Source organism: Pan troglodytes, chromosome 15, assembly GCF_028858775.2.
Source record: "Pan troglodytes isolate AG18354 chromosome 15, NHGRI_mPanTro3-v2.0_pri, whole genome shotgun sequence".
NCBI classification, from domain to species: Eukaryota; Metazoa; Chordata; class Mammalia; order Primates; family Hominidae; genus Pan; species Pan troglodytes.
In genome coordinates this window covers 34,600,836-34,628,203 of record NC_072413.2, presented here as the reverse complement: position 1 = coordinate 34,628,203, position 27,368 = coordinate 34,600,836, and the positions used below count along the sequence as shown (strand labels likewise).

General features: G+C 39.9%; 1 long non-coding RNA gene and 1 pseudogene across 5 annotated transcripts in view; both read right to left on the bottom strand.

The window, feature by feature from the left end:
* Positions 1-27,368, bottom strand: part of LOC129137059 (uncharacterized) — a 171,757-nt gene that overhangs the window by 96,832 nt on the left and 47,557 nt on the right. The gene's annotated exons all lie outside the window — the stretch shown is intronic.
* LOC737019 (developmental pluripotency-associated protein 3-like) lies at positions 23,329-25,523 on the bottom strand (annotated as a pseudogene).

Sequence of the window (27,368 nt, the reverse complement as noted above, 5' to 3'; positions counted from 1 at the left end):
GTTGGGACCAGTTCTTTAATTGTTCTTATAGCTTCAATGACACTTTCTTTTTCTTTTTTTTTTTTTTCGAGATGGAGTCTCACTCTGTCACCCAGGCTGGAGTGCAGTGGTGGAGTGAGAGGGGAAGACATAACTACCCAGGTTGGGACCAGTTCTTTAATTGTTCTTATAGCTTCAATGACACTTTCTTTTTTTTTTTTTTTCGAGATGGAGTCTCACTCTGTCACCCAGGCTGGAGTGCAGTGGTGCGATCTTGGCTCACTGCAACCTTTGCCGCCTAGGTTCAAGCGATTCTCCTGCCTCAGCCTCCCGAGTAACTGGGATTACAGGCACCTGCCATCACGCCCGGCTAATTTTATAGTTTTTAGTAGAGACGGGGTTTCACCATGTTGGCCAGGCTGGTTTTGAACTCCCTGACCTGGTGATCCACCTGCCTCGGCCTCCCAAAGTCCTGGGATTACAGGCGTGAGCCACCACGCCCAGCCTCAGTGGCATTTTCACAACGTTCCTGCCCAGAACGTCTATGTAATTTTCTTAGCTATTGTCAAAATGGTTGCTTTGCTGCATTCTAGAAGAGGAAATGTTTCACTGAAGATCAACACCTCCATTTGTATCTATGAAGTCCATGGTAGCATTTTATCTATTATTGTTGTTATTATTATTGAAAATTAAAGGTGCAATATTAAATATTTTCAGTGGTGGAAGCTATAGAACTTTTGCCTTCTTACAAAGAGGGTGCACAATGTAGCTCTGATTACTAGCTGATTGTGTGGGACAGCCAAGGCTTTCAGTGAAAGGAATTTCTGCTGACAAGCTCTTAAAAGGTCGTGTGCTTGGCCCTTAGCCCTTGAACATGGTGAACATTTGCCATGGATAGCAGCCTTGAAAACTCTATGGCCCATAACAAAAGAAGAGTCTCCCCCCTTTTACAGGGTCAAACATATGCTGCATGCTTCCCTGTCAGCCCTGGCAGCATAAACAGGTTCCTTTCATAATGCAGCATACAGAAAGCTTGTAATTATCAGCTGCAGGTAGTGACCACCTGCCCATGGAATACACAGAACTGGAAAAAAATATGGAAGAATCTGTAGTGAGAATGATCCTTTTGAATTGTTCCTGAGAGGCCCCGCCTTTGAGGGTTTCAGAATAGACATGACTTTTAATCAGCCTCCTTTTGCTTACTGAACTGGCAATTTCAGTCAGAAGGTAATCATACACAGATAATTATGGCTTCAAGAATTTTACTAACATATTTAGCCAGGGAACTACTCCATCGAATTTCATACTACTGTATTTTCTGGGCTAACTGCATGCTACTTTCAAAACCAGAATGCCTTTGTTTGGTATTCATTTTGGCATTTGATTATGGAGTGGATGCTGTTGCACACTGCCAAGGTCCCCAGCGAGGACCAAGCTACCAGCTTACTCTCACAGCTACCAGGAGCACTGCCTGGGGAAGAACTGCAGCTGAGTCCCTCCCCAGGATTTGCCTTCAGCCTAAGGGAGCTGCCTTACACAAGGTTATACCCACTTTCTTTGGCAGCTCATATCCAGTGATTGGTCTATCGAGTGGTACAAGGCACACCCCCTTATCTCAATTTTGGAAAGCTCTGAAGGGTCATATCAGGTTCAGAGCCTCCCAAGGGATCAGATAAAGTCTCTGTTGTGACTGAATTATAGTTCAACTTCTCCTTCTGCCCCATCCTGCCTCCCTCACTCCCTTATAGGTACTATTACTGACGGCATCCCTACAATAAACTCTGTGCACACAACCTCATATAGATTTTGTAGAACTGTTTTAAAGTCTTCTTATTTAAAAAAAAATCAGATTGGTGATTAGACATTTCAATGACTATCTCAGAGTTAGGTTTCTGTAATGAAAGGATCCAACTATCCATTGGCAATTTCCCATGTGTTCCTAGTCTGGAATGACTTGGGTCTCTATTAATTCATTAGACTTTGTCTACAATTCTCAGGATTAGGGAAAGTTGAAAGTCAGCTTTCTACCCACATAGCTTCTATTGTTTTCAGTCATTTCAAGGTGTCTAAAATAAGGCTTAACACTATCTGCCCAACATCTCTCTTTGATGTTAGTCAAAGCATACAAATTTCAGTTAGGAATAATAAGTTCAAGAGATCTATTATACAATGTGATGACTATAGTTACTGACAATGTATTGTATTCTTGAACATCGCTGAAAGTAGATTTTAAGTGCTCTCACCACACAAATGATAAGTATTTGAGGTAATGCATATGTTAATTTAGCTCAATTTAGCCATTTCACAATGTATACACACTTCAAAACAACCAGTTGCATGCAATAAATATATATGATAATTGTTATTTTTCAATTAAAACTTTTTAAAAATAAAAGGCTGAGGCATCCCTGTTCTTTTCCAATTTAGTGTAAATTGCACCTATGGTATGAACAAAAGTAGGAATTTTTTCCCTTGCTTAGGAAAAAAAATACTATCTGGATGAAATCCCATCTGCTAGAAGAATAATGTGACAGGAATAGGCTGCCATTTATCCTGCTCCCAGGAAGATGGATCTAAATGCAGAAAAGGCCTGGAGCCATGTCCAATCTATTCCAATCTCAGGGTGGAGGTCAACCCTTGGTCATCTCCAAACCAAAGAAAACTAAGAAGTCCAGTCATTTTGGGGGATGGCTTTGGGGATTTAGTCTATCCTCAGATGTGGTCAAGAGTATTTGGAGGTAAGAAGTGAATGCTAGTAGTCTTCAGGCTCTTGAGAACTGACCCTGGCTTCCTCAATCACGTGCATTGGTTACTATGTGGGATTGGGCTAGTGCATGGTTATTATGCATTCTCCAAGACTAGGGTTAGGAATGTGAGCGAGGGCACAGTTGCTTACTCAGCTTCCCTCTATTTTATGCTATTAAGCAGAGATTGAATTGACGTCAACTTGACTGTGCTTAAAATTTTCTGTTGTGGCCGGGCGCAGTGGCTCACACCTGTAATCCCAGCACTCTGGGAGGCTGAGGCGGGCGGATCACGAGGTCAGGAGATTGAGACCATCCTGGCTAACAAGGTGAAACCCTGTCTCTACTAAAAATACAAAAAAATTAGCTGAGCGTGGTAGCGGGCGCCTGTAGTCCCAGCTGCTCTGGAGGCTGAGGCAGGAGAATGGAGTGAACCCAGGAGGTGGAGCTTGCCGTGAGCCAAGATTGCACCACTGCACTCCAGCCTGGGCAGCAGAGCGAGACTCATTCTCAAAAAAAAAAAAAAAAGTTTCTGTTGTTTTTTTAGGACTCAACAAATCACACTGAAATGGCTTCTTGCTCCTCTTAGTATTGAAGGGATTCTGTGGGGCAATTTTTCCCTGTTACCACTAAACATTTACTGAGTTCTAGCTGTGTGAGAGAGGAAACCTCCTAACCCCTAGGCGTGTACAGTGCAAGAAACAGGACACATATAGTTGGATTGGTACTTTCCATTACCAACTGATTGCTTTTAGACCATTGTCCAAATTACCCATAATGCTGGGTGTTTTGGATTACCAGATTTATGTGAAATATTCACTGACCTGAACATTCTTCTGGAACAAGTTGTTTGTCTTCCTTATCAAAACTATTTTTTCATTTATTATTTTTCATAAACTACTGTAGCAAAATGCCCTCTCCTGCCCATCAGGAAAATTACTTGCATTTCTTTAGGAAAAGAAATCACTCGTCTAGTTTTGACATTGGTAATATATTCATATGGTCCAAACGTCAACTGTAAAAGATATACAGTGAAATCTCCTGCTCCTATTCTTCATCTGCTCAGTAAAAATCATCTCACTCCACAACTACCCAAAACAGGTAGTTTTTCTATCCTTTGTATGTGGTTGGTAGCACATCATAGTTACTTTTCTGCATTTTGTCTTTCTCACTTAATAATATGACTTGCAGATCTTTTCTTAGTTACTAAACTTTTGATAAAAATTATTCTTCTTTAGGAACCATAAGACTAAATACTGGGAGACCTTTAAGAACTGCAGGGAACTTTCCAAGATGCTATAACAAAGGAAAATTGGGAAGTTTCTTGGGGCTCGGCTGGATGTGAATGGAGCGAGAAATCTTTCTCAGGAGGGATCCAGTAAACTGGTAGAAATACTGAAGAGGAAGAAAAAAAGGATGAAAGCAAATCAGCCAAGGCCACAGCATTAAAAAAAAAAAAAAAAAAAAAAAAGGATAAAGAAGAGTTCAGGGCTGGCTATGACAATGGCTAGGGAGGAAACCACATCCTGAGGGGAGACACAGCCCGAGTTAACAGCAACACAGCTGACCATGGCAGAGGTGGCCTGCAGGGCAGGGCAAGGTTCTTAGATACACAAAAGATAGAAAAGGGGAAGGGAACACTCAGATTGTGCTTGTAGCAGGGATGTAATCCTGGGTCTATTCAGGCAGTGAGGGATCAAAGCACACACAGGTGTTGCAGACACACTGTGTTCAAATTCCACATGAGTGAAACACCTTTAGGCAAATGACTTAATTTTCCTTAACCTACGTTTTGTTATCTGTGAAACAGGAGTAGTAGTAACCATCTACAGGGTTGCCCTAGCGACTAAATGAGGTAACATAAATAAGTGCTGCACACAGTGTCTGGCACATAGCAGCAGATTAGTAAATTTGCAGCATAATATATTATTAAATCTAATAATTATACTTAACATAACAATGGATTTAATATAATTAAATATATATTAAATGACATAATTTAATATAATTATATATAAATTTAATTAATTATAATTAATAAGAGAAAAGAAGATTTCCTAGAGGTCACAGAGAGGGAAACACCAGTCGTAAGGTGAGAGGTTTCTGCCTCTGCTGGCATGGTGAGCTCAGGGCCCCAGTGAGAAGGCCTTCTTCCCTGGAGACCAGGAACCACGAAGCACTGGGGGTAGCAGAGGTGAACACAAGCTGAGGGCCCAGCAGGAAGGACCTCACTTGTCATAAGAGGAAGGTCATTAGCTAGAAATGACTCCTTCCTCTTTGGATTGGAGAGGTGGAGGGTGACTTTCAAAATGGTATGTCTGGAAGAGGCATGATTTTGCTTACATTAGATACCATAAAACTGTTTGGAAAATCTAAGTACTAATAGCTGCAAATGCTGATGTAATAGGGAAAAAATGTTTTTTTGTTTTTTTGTTTTTGTAACACAGCCATCCACCACTTCTAAAGGCATGTGTCTACCATGGGCTCTGCTAGGCATGGGTATGTGAGTTTGGAGGAAGAGTTTGGGAAAGCAGTGAGTTGTTCTGTCTAGTAGAAGGAGGAAGCCTGTGAGGTGGAAGCACAATGGGGAAAAACAACTGCAGGAAACAAATATGTCAGATCTAGAGTTTTACATGGCTCACTCTCCCCTAATATGCCTACAAGATCTTCAGCAAAATCCACATTGCTCACTAATAGTCATGGTGTGAATGAATTGTTTTTGGGGGAATGTAAAGTGTGTTGAGCTTTGTGTTAATATTGGTGAAAGGCAGAAACATAGACTACATCTGGGGAAAGCTGCCCTTAAATTTTCTGACATTTTTTTGAGCAACAAATGAAATGAGCAACTATCAGGAGCTGGATGCTGTGCTATGAACTAAGAACGTAATGATAACAGAAACGTGGTTTATGTTATCCAGAAACTCTCAGTCTAATGAGGAAGGAGGATGGGAAACTGTGGTCAATGATGTGATGAGTGCATACAGGGCGTGCTATGGGAGCACATGAGGTACCAGGAAAGACACTGGGACAAAGGGGGAACTCAGTGCTAATGAGCACATCGTATACAATTAAACCATTTCATTGGAAAACATTAATATTGCCTTGTGAGTTGACAATCCAAGATGAAGCAACTGAAACACAACCATTCTGAAGAGTAGCATTTGAATATTGTTCTTTCAGCCTCCTAGTTTCCCTACTTTTTTTAACCCACCTTTTCTCACGGTATCTGTACTTTGTTTCCAGAGGAGCCTGTTCCTAGAGAGAAACTAAAAAATACTATAGAACTGGTGAATTTTCAAAAAGGGCTTGAAAGCAAAGAGGTAATTAAACAGCAAGGAACAGACTCTCAGATGATGGGTTAGTTCTAAGTACAATGAAGCTGGCAGCCAAATTGACTTCATAATGAGTTTGCTTCTTTACTATCCATTTTGAACAACAGAATTTGTATAAATCCAGACCTGAAACATTTTAGAATAAAGAAATGTATGTATTTGGGGGCACTGTTTTTTTATAGTACAGCACTGTTATTCAGTAAGAAAAGGGAGATGACGTGACTAAACTATAAGACATTTTATAATTAACATAGCAAAATTTATGTATTCAAATGCAAAGTATTTTTTATATATAGATTTGGAAAGATTACATTTATTTCAGCATTTCTGAAATTGACTAAAACACTTTTGATATTTTCTTTAGAGACAGTTGGAATTTAAACCAAGAAACCAGTAACATGGTTTTATACTACTGAGAGGCAGGTGCTATAGTCAAAAGAATTGGAAAGACCTACGTCCAATCTTTGCTCTGCCATTTGCTAACTGCATAACCTTGGAAAAGCTTAGCCTCTCACTGTCTCAATTTCTTCATCTCTAAAATGGGAACAGTAATGCCACAATTGTCAGAATTTCCAGGAGTAATGAGATAATGCTAGTTTCTAGCAGCATGATAGGTATAGGCAACCTAGCTGCTCAATATGCCTAGTCCCTAGTCACCCCACTTACTGTCAAGTTTTGTTTTGACCAAAAATACTTTTAAATGACTTACTAGTCTTAAATTTAAAGCTTTGCTTTACATTGAGGATCTATAAAGAATATGCTAGGAATTTGTCCTAGACATTTATTTTCTAGAAATACTCAAACTAATGTCCAAATCAGTATGTATAAGGATTTTAATCACAGTTTTGTTCATAAGAGTGAAAAATTATAAAAACCTAGCGTTCATCAGTAGAAGACTGCTTAAATAAATTATAGTGCATTTATATATTGACTGACTATATATAGTCATCTAAGAGAATATTATGTCTTTACCAACACAGAAAGATATCTATATTTAAGATAAGCATTGAGCTATATATCTCTTAAGGAAGTTGTGCAATGTGGTTCCACTCTGCCCTAAAAAATATGTGTAAACACAGACATGTTTAAACCATGAAAGGACATATTACACACTGTTGTTTTTGAGGAGATGATTGTGAGACTTTCGTTTTTAAAATTATATATCTGTGTAATAATAAATTGTTTACATGAGTATGTATGTGCATTACTCTTGCAATTAAAAAAACAAGAGAAAAAGAATAGGAGAAAGACTACCTCCAGACTCTGAAGAGAATGCCAATAAAAGGGTATTATAAAATGTTTTAAGCAATATCTACATTCAGAAGTAGTTGCTGGGCCGGGCGCAGTGACTCACGCCTAAAACCCCACCACTTTGGGAGGTCGAGGCGGGCAGATCATGAGGTCAGGAGTTCGAGACCAGCCTGACCTACATGGTGAAACCCCGTCTCTATTAAAAATACAAAAATTAGCTGGGTGTGGTGGCAAGTGCCTGTAATCCCAGCTAGTCAGGAGGCTGAGGGAGAATCACTTGAACCTGGGAGGTGGAGTTGCAGTAACTCAAGACCGCGCCACTACACTACATCCTGGGCGACAGAGACTCCGTCTCAAAAAAAAAAAAAAAAAGAAAAAAAGGAAAAAAAAAAGTACTTGCTCTACACTGGAGTCCAATGCTCATTTGGAGAGTGTATAGATCCTAATATATTATGAAAAAAATCAAGCCTATTAGTTTAGAGTCATACCTAAAGTTATGACTACTGAACATACTTTAGTTTCATACTGTAACTCTAATATACAATACACACATAACTTGGAGATATTGCAGTTCATTTCCAGACCACCACAATAAAGCTAATATTGCAATAAAGTGAGTTACATAAATGTTTTCATTTCCCAGTGAATCTAAAGGTATGTTTATACTATACTATAGTCTATTAAGCATGCAGTAGCATTAGGTCTAAAAAAAGTACATACTTTAAAAATACTTTACTGTTAAAAAATGCTAATGATCATCTGAGCCTTCAGCAAGTTGTAATCTTTTTGCTGATGGAGGATCTTGCCTTGATGTTGATGGCTGCTGACTGATCAGGGTTGTGGTTGCTAAAGGTTGGGGTGGTTGTGGCAATTCCTTAAAATAAGACAACAATGAAGTTTGCTGCATTGATTGGCTCTTCCTTTCACAAAGATTTCTCTATAGCATGTGATACTGTTTGATAGCATTTTCCCCCACGGTAGAACTTCTTTCAAAATTGGAGTCACTCCTCTAAAACCCTGCCATTGCTCTATCAACTAAGTTTATAGAATATTCTAAATCCTTTGTGGTAATTTCAGTAAGGTTCACAGCATCTTCACCAGGAATAGATTCCATCCCAAGAAACCACTTTCTTTGCTCATCCATAAGAAGCAACCACTCATTTGTTCAAGTTTTGTCATGGGATTGTATAACTTCAGGCTCCACTTCTAATTATAGTTCTTTTGCAATTTCCATGACATTTGCAGTGACTTCCTCCACTGAAATATTGAACCCAAAAAAAATCATCCATGAGAGTTGTAATCAACTTCTTCAAAACTGTCAATGTTGATATTTTGACCTCCTCCCATGAATCATGAATGTTAATGGCATCTAGAATGGTGGATCCTATCCAGAAGGTTTTCAATTGACTTTGCCCAGATCCATCAGAGGAATCATTATCTATGGCAGTAATATCCCTATCTTAAATAATAAGACTTGAGGTCAAAATTACTGCTCAATCCATGGGCTGCAGAATAAATGTTGTGTTAGCAGGCATGAAAACAGCATTCATCTTCTTGTACATTTCCACCAGAGCTCTTGAATGACAAAGTACCATGTCAAAGAGCAGTAATATTTTGAAGGTAATCTTTTTTTTTCTGAGCAATAGGTCTCAAGAGTAGGCTTAAAATATTCAGTAAACCATACTGTAAATAGACGTGCTATCACCCAGGCTTTGTTATTCCATTTATAGAGCGTAGGCAGAGTAGATTTAGCATAATTCTTAAGAGTGCTAGAATTCCATAATGATGAAACATTGGCTTTAACTTAAAGTCACCAGCTGCATTAGCCCCTCATAAGAGTGTCAGCCTGTCCTTTGAAGCTTGGAAGCCAGGCACTGACTTCTCTCTAGTGATAAAAATTCTAGATGGCATCTTATTCCGATATAAGGCTGTTTTGTCTACATGGAAAATCTGTTGTTTAGTGTGGCCATCTCCCTCAGTGATCCTAGCTAGATCTTCTGGATAACTTCCTATAGCTTCTCCATCAGCTCTTGCTGCTTCACCTTGTACTTTAATGTTATAGAGATGGCTTCTTTCTTTAAACTTCCTGAACTAAACTCCGCTAGCTTCCAACTTTCTTCTGCAGCTTCCTAACATCTCTCCACCTTCATAGAATTAAAGAGAATTAGGGCCTTGCTGTTGATTAAGATTTGGTTTAAATGAATATTGTGGCTGGTAAGATCTTCTATCCAGACCACTGAAACATTCTCCATATCAGCAATAAGGCTGTTTCACTTTCTTATCATTCATGTGTTCACTGGAGTAACACTTTTAATTTCCCTCAAGAACTTTTCCTTTGCATTCACAACTTGGCTGTTTGGTACAAGAGGACTAGCTTTTGGCCTATCTCAGCTTTCAACATGTTTTCCTCATTAAGCTTAATAATTCCTAACTTCTGATTTAAAGTGAGAATACTTGAATACTAAGAGGCCATTGTAGGGGTTATTAGTCAGCCTAATTTCAATATTGTGTCCCAGGGAATAGGGATGCCTGAGGAGAAGGAGAGAGATGTGGAAAGGCTGGTCGATGGAGCAGTCAGAATGCCATTTTATATGGGCACAGTTCATGGTGCCCCAAAACAACTACAACAGTAACATCAAAGATCACTGATCATAGACCACCGTAACAGATGTAATAATGAAAAAGTTTGACATATTAACAGAATTACCAAAGTGGACACAGAGACTGGAAGTGAGCACATGCTACTAGAAAAATGGCACCAGTAGACTTTCTGGATGCAGGGTTGCCACAACCTTCAATTTGTAAAAACCACAATATCTGTGACATGCAATAAAGTGAAGCACAATAAAAGGGGGTGTGCCTGATGCACATATTATACACATACCATTGTTATACCCTCAGGTAAGACACTGCCAGTGTTGTGTGATTTAGAGGGCCTTGGGAAGGCTTCCCTGCCAATACCTCCCTTATTGGTTTTTTAGGAGACCAGAAATTCCATCCTTAAGGAGTTTAATTTCTTCAGATTAAGAGATTACTCAATATTAAAATGCTGCATTGAGGGCCCTTCTTATTTGTTCCTGCAGCATGTTGTATATACCTCTGAATTTTAATGAATTTTAATTGCTTTCTATTTTCCCAAGACTCAGCTCATCCCAGAAGGGAGGATGTCCGATGGCTCTGTTCCCCAGTGCATTCCTCAAGGCCAGGCACAGAGAAGGCTCTCAGTATGTGTTTGTGAGTTGAATGAATGCTCCTAGGAGACAGAACATAAAGATTAGACCTTGTATTTCTACTCAAACTATTGAGAAGTTGAATTGAGGAAATATATGTGAAGGCATTTTGTAAACTATGAACCACTCTACAAATGTATATTATTATCACTGGAATGCAAATTATTTTTTTAGATAATTTCCAAGGGATAGGTTTTGATGGGTAGAGGTATGATATTCTAAGTCTTCTCTACCAATAATTTTTTAAAATCTCTGACTTGTTCTCCAGCTGCTTCATGCTAAAAAGCTCAACTTCTTATAGGACAAAGGACAGCTGGGAAAAGAAATTAATGAGGAAATGTGTCACTTCTGTAAAAACAGGCATGAGTGAATGGGTCAGGATTATATGGGAACAAGGTATAGAAAAATACATAAAGCATGTGCTGAAAGCCTCAAATAGCACTTTTCGTCTATTCCAGAGTCTTTGGTCAATGACACTTCTTTATATGAGATGGAGTTCTTTGGCACAGGACTTTTGTCCTTGTGAAAAACATGGCTTCTCTCTCTAGGATGCAAAGAAAATGTTTTAAAACTGGAATTTTTGTCATTAGTTTCCCAGGAAACCATTTTGGTTCTGATGCTAATTTGTGTATCTGACTGTTTTGACTGAAACTGAGGCCTCTTGCTCTAAGGGAGCAGAAGCAGAAGGAAAGGCTGCTTTGGGTTCCTGCCCACCAAGAGGGTGCCAGGCTGAGAATGCCAAGTCATCTCTCAGTTCCACCCTATGCTTGGTGCCAGTTGGCACCAGGCTTCTCAATTGAGGTCACCGAGTGTGGGGCTGGGAGTTGGAGAATCACTTTTTTTTTAGTTCTGACTCCAAGAGAATAGAGGTTGGGCCCAGCAAACACTCACTGCTGTCTGAGTTAGATGGAGCCAGCAGACAGGCCTGAGCAAGACAAACAGTTCACATCTTGAAATGGTTCTAAGTTTCCTGCTTAAGAAATGTTCTTTATCTCCTCCCTTAGATGGAATGATGTCCCTAGAGGGCGTGGATACACCTCTACCAAGGCATCTACAAATGAACTGTATTTACATTTCTGTGGCTTTTTCTTTCGGTAAGTAGAACCTCAGTGATGATGGCTTTGAAGGGTGCGGCTTTGAGTGCCAAAGAATGTCGCATTCTCATTTAATGCCTTTAATGTTCCCTAAAGAGGTAGTTTGTTTGTGCATTTCAGCTCCAACTGCCTGGTTGAGAAGTAGGTTTGTTAGCTGCTGACAGTCCTGCTGACTTTCTGTAGGCCGTGCATAGCTCACACGCAGGACTCTCTCAGTCAGACCTGCTCTCGCATCTACATGCAGCACACAAAGGAGACCAAGGTTAACATAGTCTTGGTAAAAATTACTTAAGTGCCATGTAACCACCAAGTATGAACCCTGGACTAGACTACTGCTTACTTTATAGGCAAAAGCTCTCACATGTATCTCAATAGCATTCTCTCTAGTATAGAATCATGCTGTTTAGTGATTCCAGTATGGTACTCACTAGCCACATGTGGCTACTGAGCATGTGAATTATGGCCAGTCTGGTTTGAAATGTGTTCAGTATGAAAGCATACTAGAATTCTGAAGACTTAGTAGGAAGAGATAATGTAAAATATATCAATACTTTTTTGTATGAGTTGCATGTTGTAATGATAATATTTTGGATAGATTGGGTTAAATAAACACATGATTAGAATTAATTTCACTTGTTTCTCTTTCTCTTTTTAATGTGGCTGCCAGAAAATCTAAAATTACATAAGTGTTTCACATTATACTTCGATTAGGCAGTACTGACCCAGAGTGAGTATCACAATGCTCATTCATTCCCTCAGTCAGTGTTTACTGAGTGACTAACGTGCTAGAATAAAGACCCAGGCTGTGCTCTCAGAGGGCCGCCATTCCAGGAGAGAGGCAGGTATATACAGGCGAATAGCCCAGGGGTGAGGGCCGGAACAGAATAACATGCAGAATAACAGGGTGAGTGCTATGGAAGCCCCAAGGAAAGGAAGACACTGGTGAAGAACATAATCATGGAAGGCTTCAAGGAGAAGCTGAGTTTTAAAACACACAGGAATTTTAGCAGTTAGAGGAAAAGAAGGCAGTAATGTGTGAAGAGGTACAGATATTGGGACATGCGTGGCATGTTTCAACAAAACACAAGTAGTTCAGCTGGGCGCAGCTTTTAGTACAAACAGGAGAGTGAATGGTGGAGATGAAGTCAAGAAGATAGGCTGAGATTTCAGTTTCTGAAGGGCACCCTGTGCCATGAAAAGGAGTTTGCACTTAGAATAAAAAGGAATTTAGGTTGTCTAACTGTAATTTTTAAGTGCCATACACCCAGAGACTTTGAGCCTGATGAGTTAGGCCTTGGAATCAGCATTTTTGAAAAGCATACTAGATGCAGACCCCACTTTGGAAAATGTTACTTCAGGTGAGAGGTGTTTAGTTCAGCAGTGACATGCTCATGCCTGCATTTATGAAAGATACTCTCAACATAAGGAAGATGTATGGGGAGTGGTCTCCTGAAGCTGTAGAGAGTGTCAGCTATTTCAATTATCAAGGTGAAAAATGATGAAGGTCTGCCTTAGTCAGTTTGGGCTGCTACAACAAAAATACCACAGCCTGGGTGGCTTAAACAACAGAAATGTATGCCTCACAATTCTGAAGACTGGGAAGTCCAAGATCAAGGTGGTGGCTGATTCTGGTGAGGGCCCTCTTCCTAACTTGCAGAGGGACACTTCTTTATGTGTCCTCACTTGGCAGGGAAACACACACACAAACACAAATGTACACACACACACACACACACACACACACGGGGCGATATCTGGAGATATTTTGATTATCAAGGGGGAATGCTACTGAAATGTAGTAGGTGGAGGCTGAGATGCTGATATATGTCCTATAATGCACAGGACAGCCTCCTTCCTCCAAGAAAGAACTGTCTGGTCCAAAATGTCAATAGTATTTTGTGGAGAAACCCTGATTTAGCCGAAGGAAGCTGTCTTGCCCAATGTCACACTCCCTTCCCAGGGCCAGTCCACATCTAGTGCAGAGGTACAAAAACATGGCCCCCTTGGCTCAGTTTGGGATAACTCAGAAGTGCCATCCCAGCACCAGCATTTTTTATGGGATTGGCTGATGTCTCTATTGCAACCACATTGGAGTTCAGCTTTTCCCTCTGCCCGATCCTGCTTCCCTTACTTTCTAACAGGTGTTGTTTCAATAATTTCTCCAATAAACATCCTGCAAGCAACTATTTGTCTCAGAGTCTATTTCCTGAAACTTGATCTAAGACAGCTGGCACCAAGAATGGTCCTAGGATGCTGATCATAAAATAGAATTTTAAAAAATTGTATTTTAATAGCGTTAGGGGTACAAGTGGGTTTTGGTTACATGGATAACTTGTATAGTGGTTAAGTCTGGGATTTTAGTGCACCCAGCATCCAAATAGTGTACATTGTACCCAATAGGTAATTATTCACCCCACAGCCCCCTCGCAACCTCCCTCTTTCTGAGTCTCCAATGCCCATTACATCACTCCATACCTTTGGATACTCATAACTTAGCTCCCACTTATAAGTGAGAATATGTGGTATTTGGTTTTTGATTCCTGAGTTACTTCACTTAGAATAATGGCCTCCAGTTTCATCCAAGTTGCTACAAAAGACATTATTTCATTCTTTTTTATGGATGAGTAGTATTCAATTGTACACAGATGATAGACAGAGTAGATAGGTATATAGATAGATAGATAACCACATTTTCTTTATTTATCCATTGATGGGCACTTATGTTGATTCCTTATCTTTGCAATTGTGATTGTGCTATGATAAACATATGCACACAGGTGTCTTTTTATACAGTGACTGACTTTCCTTTGGGTAGACATCCAGTAGTGGGATTGCTAAATCAAATGGCAGATTTACTTTTACTACTTTGAGAAATTTCTATACTGTTCTCCATAGAGGTTGTACTAATTTACATTCTCACCAGTAGTGTATAAGTGTTCCCTTTTTATCACACCCATGCCAACATCGATTGTTTTCTGACTTTTTAATAATGGCCATTCTGGCTGGGGTAAGGTGGTATCTCGTTGTGGTTTTAATTTACATTCCTCTGATTATTAGTGATGTTGAGCATTTTGTCATATGTTTGTTAGCCATTTGTATATCTTCTTTTGAGAAATGTCTATTCATGTCATTAGCCCACTTTTTGATGGGATTTTTTTTTTTCTTGCTGACTTGTTTGAGTTCCTTGTAGATTCTGGATATGAGTTCTTTGTTGGATGCATAATTTGCAAATATTTTTCCCATTATGTAGGTTGTCTGTTTAGTTTGGTGATTACTTCTTTTGCTGTGCAGAAGCTTTTTAGTTTAATTAGGTATCATTTATTTATTTTTGTTTTTGTTGCACTTGCTTTTGGAGTCTTAGTCATAAATTATTCGGCTAGGCCAATGCCAGAAGATATTTTTCTAGGTTTTCTCCAAAAATTTTTATGGTTTCAGGTCTTATATTTAAGTCTTTAGTCCATTTTTAGTTAATTTTTGTATATGGTGAGAGATAGGAATCTAGTTTCATTCTTCTACATGTGGCGATCCAATTTTCCCAGCAGCATTTATTGAATAGGGTGTCCTTTCCCCAACTTATGTTTTTGTATGCTTTGTCAAAGATTAGTTAGTTATAAGTATTTGTCTTTATTTGTGGATTCTCTATTCTGTTCCATTGGCCTATGTATCTACTTTTATACCAGCACCATGCTGTTTTGTTTCCTATAGGCTTGCAGTATAATTTGAAGTGAAGTAGTATGATGCCCCCAGGATTTTTTTTTTTTAGGATTGCTCTGGCTATTCAGATTCTTTTTTGGTTGCCTGTGAATTTTAGGATTTTTTTTTTCTAATTCTGTGAAAAATGAGGTTGGTATTTGATAGGAATTGCATTGAATCTAGAGATTGCTTTAGGCAGTATGGTCATTTTCACAATATTGATTCTTTCAATTCATGAGCATGGGATGTATTTCCATTTGTTTGTGTCATCTATGATTTCTTTCAGCAGTGTTTTGTAGTTTTCCTTGTAGAGATCTTTCACTTCCTTGGTTAATTACATTCCTAGGTATTTTATTTTATTTTTTGTAGCTGTTGTAGAAGGGATTGAGTTGATTTGATAATCAGCTTCGTCATTATTGGTGTATAGCAGTGTTACTCATTTATGTACATTGATTTTGTAACCTGAGACTTTACTGAATTCATGTATCAGATCCAGGAGTCTTCTAGAAGAGTCTTCAGGGTTTTCTAGGTATAAGATCATATCATTGGCAAACAGCAATACTTTGACTTCCTATTTTCCAGTTTGGATGCTCTTTCTTTCTTTCTCTTGCCTGATTGCTCTGGCTAGGACTTCCTGTAGAATAGAATTTTGAGGCTTCTAATTGGCTGTGTGACCCACTGTCCAACCGGTAATAAGGACACCATAACTGGTGGTAAGTGAGGTACTGGTAGGCCCTGGCATGCTGTATCCATGCAATTGTTAGAACTTTTACAGGTATTGAGTAAGATAAGATGTCAGTGCAAGGGGATGTACTGACTGGTACAAAATCTTAGGTGTTTGAGAGGTACAGGAAAAGTATTACTTATAAGGACTATGGAAACCAGTTGATTGGTGCTGGGTATTATCAATATATCTAAGAAAGACAATGAAAAACAGAGGGGTAATTAATCACCAACTAAAGGCAAAGTGTAAAAGTCAGAGGGTCTCCTTGGCCATATATAGTTTCTCATTTCCTACAGCTGGAGGGCAGACAATGCTGAGGATCAGGACCAGCACTCAGTTTTAAGGGTGGAAAAGTCCCTGAGAAGGTTAACTTCTGAACCCCACCAAGTCTCCTACACTAAGATTGATTGAGGAGTGGGATCTTGGAACTTCCTGGGCCATTGTTCTCAAGAGCATTAAAAACAGATCAGCCTGAACCATGTAGGCCTGCAGGAGACCATTCCTCCCCACTAATGGCCAGTGCGCCCTCACCCCACACTGAAGATGATGCAGGCCTCTGCTTGCCAGATCACACAAGTCCTGCTCAGGGTCTAACCTCACCTTCCCTCCTGACCACCAGACCAATAACTAGGATCAAGTCACAGCATAACCCAACTGAGGAAGTGCTGGGCCGATAAGAAAGGAAAGCCTATATGCTAAGGATCTTTGCAACCTAGACAAAATGTACTTGCAGAAGCCAGGATGGTATTATAGGATTGGATCCTGAAGATTCTGGATAAAGAAGGGTGGAATGTAAAGTTGTATGAAGGAGAATGTATCACTATGGGAACACTCACCTAGGACACAGGATTTAATTTCTGACAAGGACCTCACTAGTGTGCTGTGGGAATCTGGGAAAAAGCAGTTGCCCACATTAAGTGAGAAGTCCATGACAGTTGGTGGAGGATAGGTTCAAAAAGCACAGAGAAAGGGACATGTCACAGCAGCCATACTCCAAAGGGCCAGAAATAAGCACCAATAGACAATGTGTTATGGGATGGCCTGGAGGGCGCTCTGTTTGCCAAAGTGATAAGGAATGTGCTGGTGAGATGGAAGGCTAGCATTGCTGAGACTCTCAGAGATTATGGCCGTCTTCTGTAGGCCATGGCTCATGGTAGGAAATTTATTACAAAACTGGTAATGGTAGAATGGGGCTGATAATATCCTGAAAGTGCAGAGGCTAGGTGGTAGCACTTAGCTGTCAAAAGCAAGGTGAACTCAGTTCTTATAATGAACAGTTATGTTAGAGTGGCAACCAGGGTGGTCAGAGAATTAAGGAGACAGTTAACAGAACATGGTGCTCTCAGGGGCCCAATAGATGAGCAGCTGACTAATATATTACTTAACTTATACCCTCAGAAGAAATCAAGGATGAATGACCAAGAAGCTCAGGGTAACCACCCCAATAAAAAAACCACGATCCCCTGTCTAGTTTCTAGACCTGAGCCAGTTCTCAGACTTTGAAGTTCATTTGTTAAATGAGGGGCTATGACCCTGCAGCATCGCAGCTGGTACATACAGTAACGACTCCCCTAGTTCTTCCCCAATGGGACTTAAGACCATATATCAATACTAAGGTAGTTGCAGAGCAGATATGCGGAATACCCAGACATTTTGATGACAGTTAGGCATGGGGTTTGTGTTGACACTGATAACTGAGATCTGAAATACTTGAATAACCCTTTTGTTACTGGGGAATGTGTTGGGACTAGATAAGAAATGGGGTCCTGACTAGCTCACTCTGGGACCACTGAGACTGACCTAGCTAGTGGTCATTTTGCCAGTCTTTTTGTTGTTGTTGTTGTTTGTTTGTTTTGTTTTGGAAACAGGGTCTTGCTCTGTCACCCAGGCTAGAATAAAGTGGTGCAATCTCAGCTCACTGCAACCCCTGCCTCCCGGGCTCAAGTGATTCTCGTGCCTCAGTCTCCCAAGTACCTGGGACTACAGGTGTGTGCCACCACACCTGGCTCATTTTTTGTATTTTTAGTAACGATGGGGTTCCCCATGTTGGCCAGGCTGGTCTCGAACTCCTGACCTCAAGTGATCTGCCTGCCTTGGCCTCCCAAAGTGCTGGGATTATAGGCATGAGCCACTGCACCTAGCCTGCAACTCTTTGAATGCTCATTTGTAATGAACGTATTTGGTAGTTAGAACTCTCACTTTGGTTCATTCTTCTGTGGAGTAAGAGCTATTATAGGTGGGAAGGCCAAGTGGAAGCCTTTGAATCTGTTTCCATACCTGCCAATTAATCAACAGCATTATCATATCCTGGAGAGAATGGCATAAAGGATGCAGGGGCAGTGGTGTATTTTTGAATTCCCCTGCCCAGTTTTGACAGCAAAAGGACAAGGACACATGCAGCAGCGATGGCCTGAGAAGCGCATGGTGACCAGGGGCTCATACCCCACAGGGTTGAGAGTTTAGATTATTCCACCAACTAAGTTCCCTAGACCAGCAGAGGTGCTAGCCAAGGGTGAAAGGAATCTAGAATGGGTAATAGAGGAGGAAGACAATGAGTATCAGATATGATCCTTGAGACCAGCTGCTGCAGCAGGAACTGCCATTTTTTTTCCTATTTTCCTTCTGTAAGTATACCCAAGAAGCAACACCAACCAGAACCCTGGAGAAGCTGTTTCCACATAAAGTAAACTTACTGTAAGAAGCAAGTGAATCCAAGAAGCACACAGGTTGGACTATTGTGGATGCTATAGTGCAAGGGTCCCCAGTCCCCAGGCCATGGACTGGTACCATTCAGTGGCCTGTTAGGAACCGGGTCGCACAGCAGGAGGTGAGCAGCAGGTAAGCAAGTGAAGCTTCATCTATATTTATAGTGACTCCCCATTGCTCACATTACCGCCTGAGCTCCATCTCCTGTCAGATCAGCAGAGGCATTAGATTCCCATAGGGGTGTGAACCCTATTGTGAATTTTGCATGAGATGGATCTAGGTTGTGTGTTCTTTATGAGAATCTAATGCCTGATGACCTGTCACTGTCTCCCATCACCTCGAGATGGGACCATGTAGTTGCAAGAAAACAAGCCCAGGGTTCCCACTGATACTACATTATGGTGAGTTGTATAATTATTTCATTATATATTACAATGTAATAATAATAGAAATAAAGTGCACAATAAATGTAATACACTTGAATCATCCCCAAACCATCCTCCCTGCTCCCTGGTTTGTGGAAAAATTGTCTTCCATGAAACTGGACCCTGATGCCAAAAGGTTGGGGATTGCTGCTATTATGCACCACCTAGAAACCTCCTTTCAGAACCACGGCCCTCATTTCCTGCAACTGCTCGGAGTGTTGCCTGCTGAAGCCTCAAGGCTGATTCTCTCTCTCTGGAAATTTCCCTGGGCCAAAGGGAACTGTCTCACTCAAGACTATGCTCCCTCCATGGGGAAGCCTGCACCCAATGACCAGTCAAGGCAGGGAAGTACAAAATCCAGGCTCATCTGCCTCAACTTGAGACCACTCTGAAAGACCATACTGGCCCCAGAGCTCCCCAACAGACCGGATGAGACCTCTATTGCAACTGCAACGTAGCTCAACTTCTTTCTCCGCCCAGTCTTGCTTCTCTCACTTCCTATACTCTCCCAATAAACCTCCTGCCCACAATCTTCAATTTGGTCTGTTTCCAAAGAAACTGCCTTAGATAGTCAGTTGAGTAATAAAAGTAATGTACTTATAGGATAATTTAACAGAGTGTTTGTTTTCTAGCAGAATTAGACCTGTTAGAGTGCATTCTCCAAAAATATAGTATCTTATTTTCTATTTCTTTATTGATGCCTTCCATTACCACCTGCCATATTATAGTGCACTCAACAGGTACTGCATAGATAACTCACAATGGCTACTTTATTAGCCAACTCTGTGCTTGGTTCTCAATGGGATGTATGGGATCCATATATTGTCCCTGATATTTCTAGAAATCTCCGCCTTTCTTTCAAGGATTCACAGAAGCCTTGAAAGTCAAACATAAAGCATTGCTAACATGGAGGGAAGGAGAAAAGAAGATACTCCTTTTCTTTTCATCTATGGTTAACCACTTAGAAGAAGGCTTTTATTTAAAAAACCCAGAAAGCTAGTCTCTTAACTGTGAAAAAAACTTCAATGTTTCAGTGTAAGCATACTTAATATCTAGAACAGAAAGAGAAAGAGAGAGAGAGAATGAGAGATTGTATGCATTTTATAATCTTTCTTACCACACTCATTAAACCATGGAAATTATTGAGATTCCCTCAAATTTAACAGACATATCCCTCCAAAATTTATTGTGATCCATAATCAAGACTGATTTAAGTTTCCGCATGGACATGGCATCGTGTTGAGGGCTGTACTGAGCAAGTTAAGCAAGTGTGAATGTAGCTACAATGAGAACCCAAGGATAACAATTCAGTCAATGAAAATCCCCTCTCTCCTATTTGCTCACACTAGGCCTGCCTCTAGCCTAGAGTCTAGGCTAGCAGTGCACATTAACCCTGCCAAACATCAGCAGCTAGCCCCACTGCCACCCTCACCAAGTCTGCAAATAAGTGGCAGGTGATCTCCATAGGCTTTTAGCAAGCTATCAGGTCACACACAGTACTTTGCTCAGAAAAACTCACTTATGTATCTCATCTCTGATCAAGTTCAAGTACTTCATATTTACAGTTTAAAAGCCCAAAATGGGTTAGTTTATCATAGCCCAGCTTCATGACACTGATGCATGTGCTTGTACCGAGTGACTATGAGCTTGGTGCTCTTTGATTTAAGTGCAGGAAGCTTTTATTTTTGAATTTCTACCTACTCATGGCAATACATCAAACAATCAGTTTTAATATCTTTAGGGTTAAGTGCACTCATGTAATTTAGAATTAAATGATTTTTATTAAGCACTTTTACAGACTACATGCTATACAACTCCACTGATTAAGGATCATGGTGACTGGTAAAACAGCAGCCCCCATGAATTAGGGAAACATTAGTGAAATGCATGTTCTGAATACATCACAAAATGCATTCAGTACTAAGTAACTCAAATGTCATGAGAGAGTTCAAATGAAAATTTCCCCCAACAAAGCAAATACACAGATGAGCCCCCTAGGCTATATTGGATTCTAATAGTGACACATCCCTGGTTTGTGGTCTTTCTACTTCTCCTGATCTATATTCTCCACCACTCTACTCTCACCTCAGCCCCACTCAGAACTCAACTTCTAAGTCTAGCAGGGTTATTTATCTTTGAGTCTACTAGGAGGTGGGGCTGGGAGAAGGGAAGAAGTCAACCAGCCCAGGCTCAGTCCTCCTTGTAAAAGATTTGCAGTAGAGCTGCTCACCAGCAGAGGGCAGCATAAATCTGTTGCCTTGCACATGCTCAGAGAGGCTTTGGGCTTCACAATGAAAGGCAGATTGGAAACCGGGGGTGTGTCTGACAAGTGCCACTGGGACGCCATGTGATTGTGCATGCTGTTGAACCAGATCATATCTCCAGCTCATGGCTTCTTGATCAAAACTAATACGAGCTTCTCTTGCCTATTGTTTCAGCTGGGCATGGTTGCAGAGGCCATGGGGAGATACCTGAGCCTACTCCAGGATTTTTTGCAGAATCACAGAAGTTCATTTTTGGCTTAGAGGTATTTGTTTTGCGGGTTTTTGTTTGTTTGTGTTTTCTTTTGTTTGTTTTTTTTTAAACTCTACTCCCCTCTCCGCAAAAAGGCAAACCAAACTTAAATACTTGAAAGATAAATTATTCAACTTGTAGCTGTATGAACTGGCAAAACTTTCTCTTCACCTCCACCAGAAGGATCTCTAGAGTCACAAGGATCTCATCGGAGCTACTCTATGTGAACTAGTACCCATTCTTTCAACAAGCTTAACTTGGTGCTTCTGTAAAGCTGTGAGGTCTCAGTTGTAAGGGGAAAATGTTTCTTGGCATAATGATGGCAGGGGCTGATGGTAGTGGTGGTCCCTAAAGGTGAAGGTCAAAACCAAGCTAAAAGCAATGTTCTTTCCTTTACGGAGTCTAGGAAGATGAATTATTGTTGTTACAAGTTGCACTTACTTCACTGAGGACACGTCTCACTAATGGGGAGCCTAGACTGTCATTAAATTTTCTTTCTTTTTTTTTTTTTAAATTTATGAAGAAAAGGTTTAATTGACTCACAGTTCCAATGGCTGTACAGGAAGCATGGTTGGGGAGGCCTCAGGAAACTTACACTCATGGCAGAAGGCAAAGTGTAAGTGAGCACCTTCTTCACATGGCAGAGAGGGAGAGAGAGAGGGGAGGGGAAGGTGCCACACACTTTTGAACTACCAGATCTCTTGAGAACTCTATCACAAGACAGCACTAGGGAGATGGTGATAAACCATTAGAAACCACTCCCATGATTTAATCGCCTCCCACCAGGCTCCACATCCAACACTAGGGATTACAATTCAACATGAGATTTGGATGGGGACACAAACCCAAACCATATCACCTTATGTTCTGTTATCTCCATCTTTGTTAGTTGACATATCTAGTTACGTAGCAATTTTATCTTGGAAGAAAATACCAACAATGTTCTATTTAATAAAAACAAACTTCATACTCCGTCTTCAACGTGCTTGTTTGCCAAACCTGATGGCCCTAAGGGATTGGTACTGAGGGGAGATATGTTCCTGAAAAATTCAGTGCTCAAATGTATTACAGCTTATCAGTTGTACACTTGTGGGGCAGGCAGATTTTATCAAATTCTGTAAATTTTCTTAAGGGAATGAAAATAAGTCTTCTGGATGCTACAGACTGAGTGGGGAACTTCAACTCACATCTGGGCCAAACCTAAAGCCCTGCTTGAGTTTGCAAGTATGAGAAGTAGCCACAGGAAGTAGCTCCCTCCTGAGGAATGGGGTAGGGTTTCCTCCAGAGAGCACTGGGGTCACCTAACTGAGAACTTAAAGACAGATCTGGGATGAGGAGGGGTGGGGAGACCAGAAGGAGGAAAGTGAGCTCAGATGAGGAGGGCACCGCTGGTAAAAGTGGGCAGGTTGGAGGGCTGAGGAGGGGTATCCGTTGGAACTCCTAATACTGGAAGGCCCCGTCCCTTGGTTCTTACAAAGGAACAGCTAAGTTCAACTTTTATTTCTCCTAGCTACACTACCTAGAGATCTGCCTGATTCTTCAGTCAAAGACTTTACTTTTCTTTTTTTTTTTTAAAGGTACTCAAATGTCAACTTTATTGTTTCTATATAAACACTTTTGTACTGAAAACTGTAAAAATAACAAAGTTTGCTGTGATTGCAATCCAAATTTTTGAAAGCCAGAAAATCTAATTATGCTATAGCCAAACTACCTAATGCTTTCTTTATCCACAAGTAACTTTGCTTCAATTTCTTGATATTGGGTTTCATCTCACTGACTTTGGGCTTCTAAGACACATGGGAATACTTATATCGTCTTGGCTTCTTTGGGTCAAATCAAACAGTAGAGCTAAAGTTATTCAAATACATTCAGATTACACAGATCCCTTATGAATTACTAGTATCATAGTAGGAAGAAAAAGATACAAGAAAAATACATCCTAGAACTCATCATCAAAATTATTGGTGTATAGTCTATACTAGCATAGGGTAGCTTTCTCAACCTGCTATATAAAATTACTAGCAAGAAAAAAAGGTGCAAGAATAAGATTTATGGCTGAAGTGGCTTGGTGTCTTGATTCCCTATTCTAGCATTCTCAGAAGGATCCCATCCATTAGACACGCAGAAACTGCAGGGACATTTGAATGGTCTTGATTCCTTCTTAACTCCCTTAGGCTCCTTGTTAGTTGGTCTTCTTTCATGCGTACAAACTCCGCCGAGTAACATGTATCTAATCTTGCCATCTTTTCTCTCTGCACAGACAGCAATGTTCTTACTCCTCTCCTGCTGTAAAGCCACTCATCTTCGATTTCCCTGAGGACTGCTGCCCCCACAGACTCTCGACGGAGTAAAGCTTCCGATAGAGGGGAAACAGATTCGCTACTAGCATTGATAGTCAAGTTACTAAGGTTCTTTATCAACGTCTCGGAGGAGATTTGAGAGGCCCCTGAATCGTCCCGGGAATTTTCTTCGGTGAGCATTTGTGGAGACCCTGGGATGTAGGTTGGATTAAACTGTGATGGGTCCATCGGCGTCTTGACACAACACTAAGCTTCTCCTGGATCTTTGAAACGTAGCAGAAACTGATGACAGAGCCTCAAATTGCTACAAGGTAGCCCAGAAAGCAAAGACTTTACTTTTCTGTATTATAGTGTGGAAGGCTTGGTTTCATGGAGGCTGACAGGCTTGGGGCAGCAGGAGGACCACTTCCTTGAGAACTGTCAGGGCAAAGAGCAGGTGGCTACTGGAGGTTTTCTGTGAATTTCCTTAGATTATCAGAAGCACAGAGACCAATGACCCTGAGAGGTATCAAGACTAATCTTTCTAAATTTTCTGCTGCTTCCTGCTTGTAAATAAATTCTTTAAGATCACTCAAAGTTCTGAAGCAAAACAAATCTGATTTTGTTTCTGACTTTCTTTCCAACCCAACTATTTCTCCCATGGGTTTGCTTTTTTTTTTTTTTTTTTTTTTTTTTTGGTTAGATGCCCCTCCTCTGTATTTCCATACCCTATGCTTACAGCTGCCATAGCATTTATCAACTGTATTCAAATTTCCTTTCTAGACTGTGAACTTCATGAGGACAGAGATACTGTCAACTTTTCCGTGGTTCTAGCCCTAGTGAATACTGTAATCCCTATATAAAATAGTTGGTCAAGAAATATATGGGGGTGTGCATGTGTGTATGTTTTCTTTTGAGACAGGGTCTCACTCTCTTGCCCAGGTTGGAGTGCAGTGGTGTGATCAAGGCTCACTGCAGCCTCAACCTCCCAGGCTCAAGTGATCTTCCCACCTCAGCCTCCTGAATACTGCCTGGCTAATTTTTATACTTTTTGTAGAGACAAGGTCTCAAGATGCTGCCCAGGCTGGTCTCGAACTCCTGGACTCAAGTGATCTTCCTGCCTCAGTTTCCCAAAGTGCTGGGAATACAGGCATGAGCCACCATGCCCAGCCAAGAAATAGATGTTGAATAAATGCATGAGTAGGTTTAGTCACCTTATCACACTTAATCTTTACAGTTTCTATTATATCTCATTTAACAGATAAGAAAACTGAGACACAATTACATAAATATTTCAAGGTTATAGGGCTAGTATATAATTCAGGAGGAGGTGTTATTTGAATTGGACCTTGAAGAATAAGTAGAATTTCAACAGGTAAAGTGGAAAAATGGCCTTCCAAGTAGAAGTAAGCACATGAATATAAGCATGGAAATAGCAAACCATATGGAATATTTGGGGACTGGTTATTATTCACTTTAATGGTCGTAAAAAGGTTTTGCAGTGATGCAGTGAAAGATAAGGCCAGAAATGGTGGTTGGAGTAACAGTGGAATAATAACAACAAGAGTAGATAACATTTAATGAGTATTTGATACATACCAACACTATTCTAAGTACTTAAATGTAAAAAATACATTTACAAATAGCTAATATATAACCATGTAAAAAAAATTTAAAAGAACAGAAGCATATGGAGTGAAAGGTAAGACTCCCTCCCATGCCTATATCTTTCCATATCTCATTTCCCCTTTCCTAAGGCAACTACTGCTATACTTTTTGTATATCCTTCTAGGGATACATCATATTCTGTGCATATGCAAACATATACATGTATATGTTTTTACACAAATGACCATGTACTAATATACCGTTATACTTCTTGCTTTTTTCATTTTCAATGTATTAGAGATCAGCTCATACTGCTATTATAGAGCTGCTTCATTTTTAAAAACTGCTTCTTAGTATTCCATTCTACAGATGCGCTATAATCTATTTAACCAGTTCCCTCCTAACAGATAGTTAGAATGTTGCAGATCTTTTACTGTTACAACCAACTGTATCGAATATCCATATATGTTTTGCTTTGAATTCATGTGTAAGTATATATGAAAGCTAATTCCCAGAAATGGAATTTGTGAGTTAATAGGAATGTGCTTTTTAACTTTTCACAGATATTATAAAATTGCTCTCCAAAAAAGTTGTGCTACTTTATACTCACCTACAATGTACTATCAAATTTTCTGATCTTTGTCAATTTGATCAGTCAAAAGTGAACTTTCACTGTTGTTTTAATTTGTATTTCTCCTGTTATGAATAAAATGATCATTACTTAATGTATTTTAAATACAATAAAATTTCAGTTCATAAAAATATAAATAAAAATTTATAATAAATATATGTATTTAAATTAAAAGAAACTAAATCTTATTAAAATAATAAAAATAAAATAAGCATTACTTGATGTAGTTTTCCTCTTTTCTGTAAATTGACTGCACTTCTTTTGTTTTTATTTTTATTTTTAAAATTTTAATTTAATTTAAACTTTTTTAGAGACAGGGTTTCACTCTGTCATCCAGGCTGGAGCGTAGTGGTGTGGTCATGACTCACTGAAGCTTGAACCTTCTGGGTTCGAGCAGTCTTCCAGCCTCAGCCTCCAGGTAGCTAGGACTATAGACTTGAGACACCATGCCCAGCTAACTTATTTTTATTTTTTTCAGATATAGGGTCTTGCTATGTTGCCCAAGCTGGTCTTGAACTCCTGGCCTCAAGTGATCCTCCTGCCTTGGCCTGCCAAAGTGTTGGCAATACAGAAAAAGGCCATTGTGCCTAGCCATTTTCTCTTTTTAAAATGTCGCTTTGTTGTTCTTTTTCCTATTGATTTGTTGGCTTCTTTATATATTAGGGAAATTAGTCCCTTAGGTGTTATATATCTTATATCTTTTTCCTTAATTTGTCATTATTCTTCTGATATTGTCTATGGTCTTTTAATGTTTTATTTTTACTTTTAAATATTTTAGTCAGAAAATTTCAAACATATACAGAATAGAAAGAATAGCTTAACAAATTCTTATGGTCCAAATACCTACCCAGCATTATCAAAATACATAAAAAACTTAATTCATTTAATACCCATCCCCCACCCCCACCACACTGCTTCTCTTCTGCTGCCCTGCTGAATTATTTCAAAATAAATATATCATTTTGAATCATTTTTACCTATGATCATTATAGTCCTGCAGCGATTTTAATTTTGCGTAGTCAAATTTATTAGACTTTCATTTTATGGTTTCTGGTTTATATTCACTCTGAGAATATATATAGTCATGACAAACTTTTGAGGTGAGTAATGTCTTAAAATTGAGCCATAAAGAAGCTAGGGTAACTTGCCTAAGGTGGC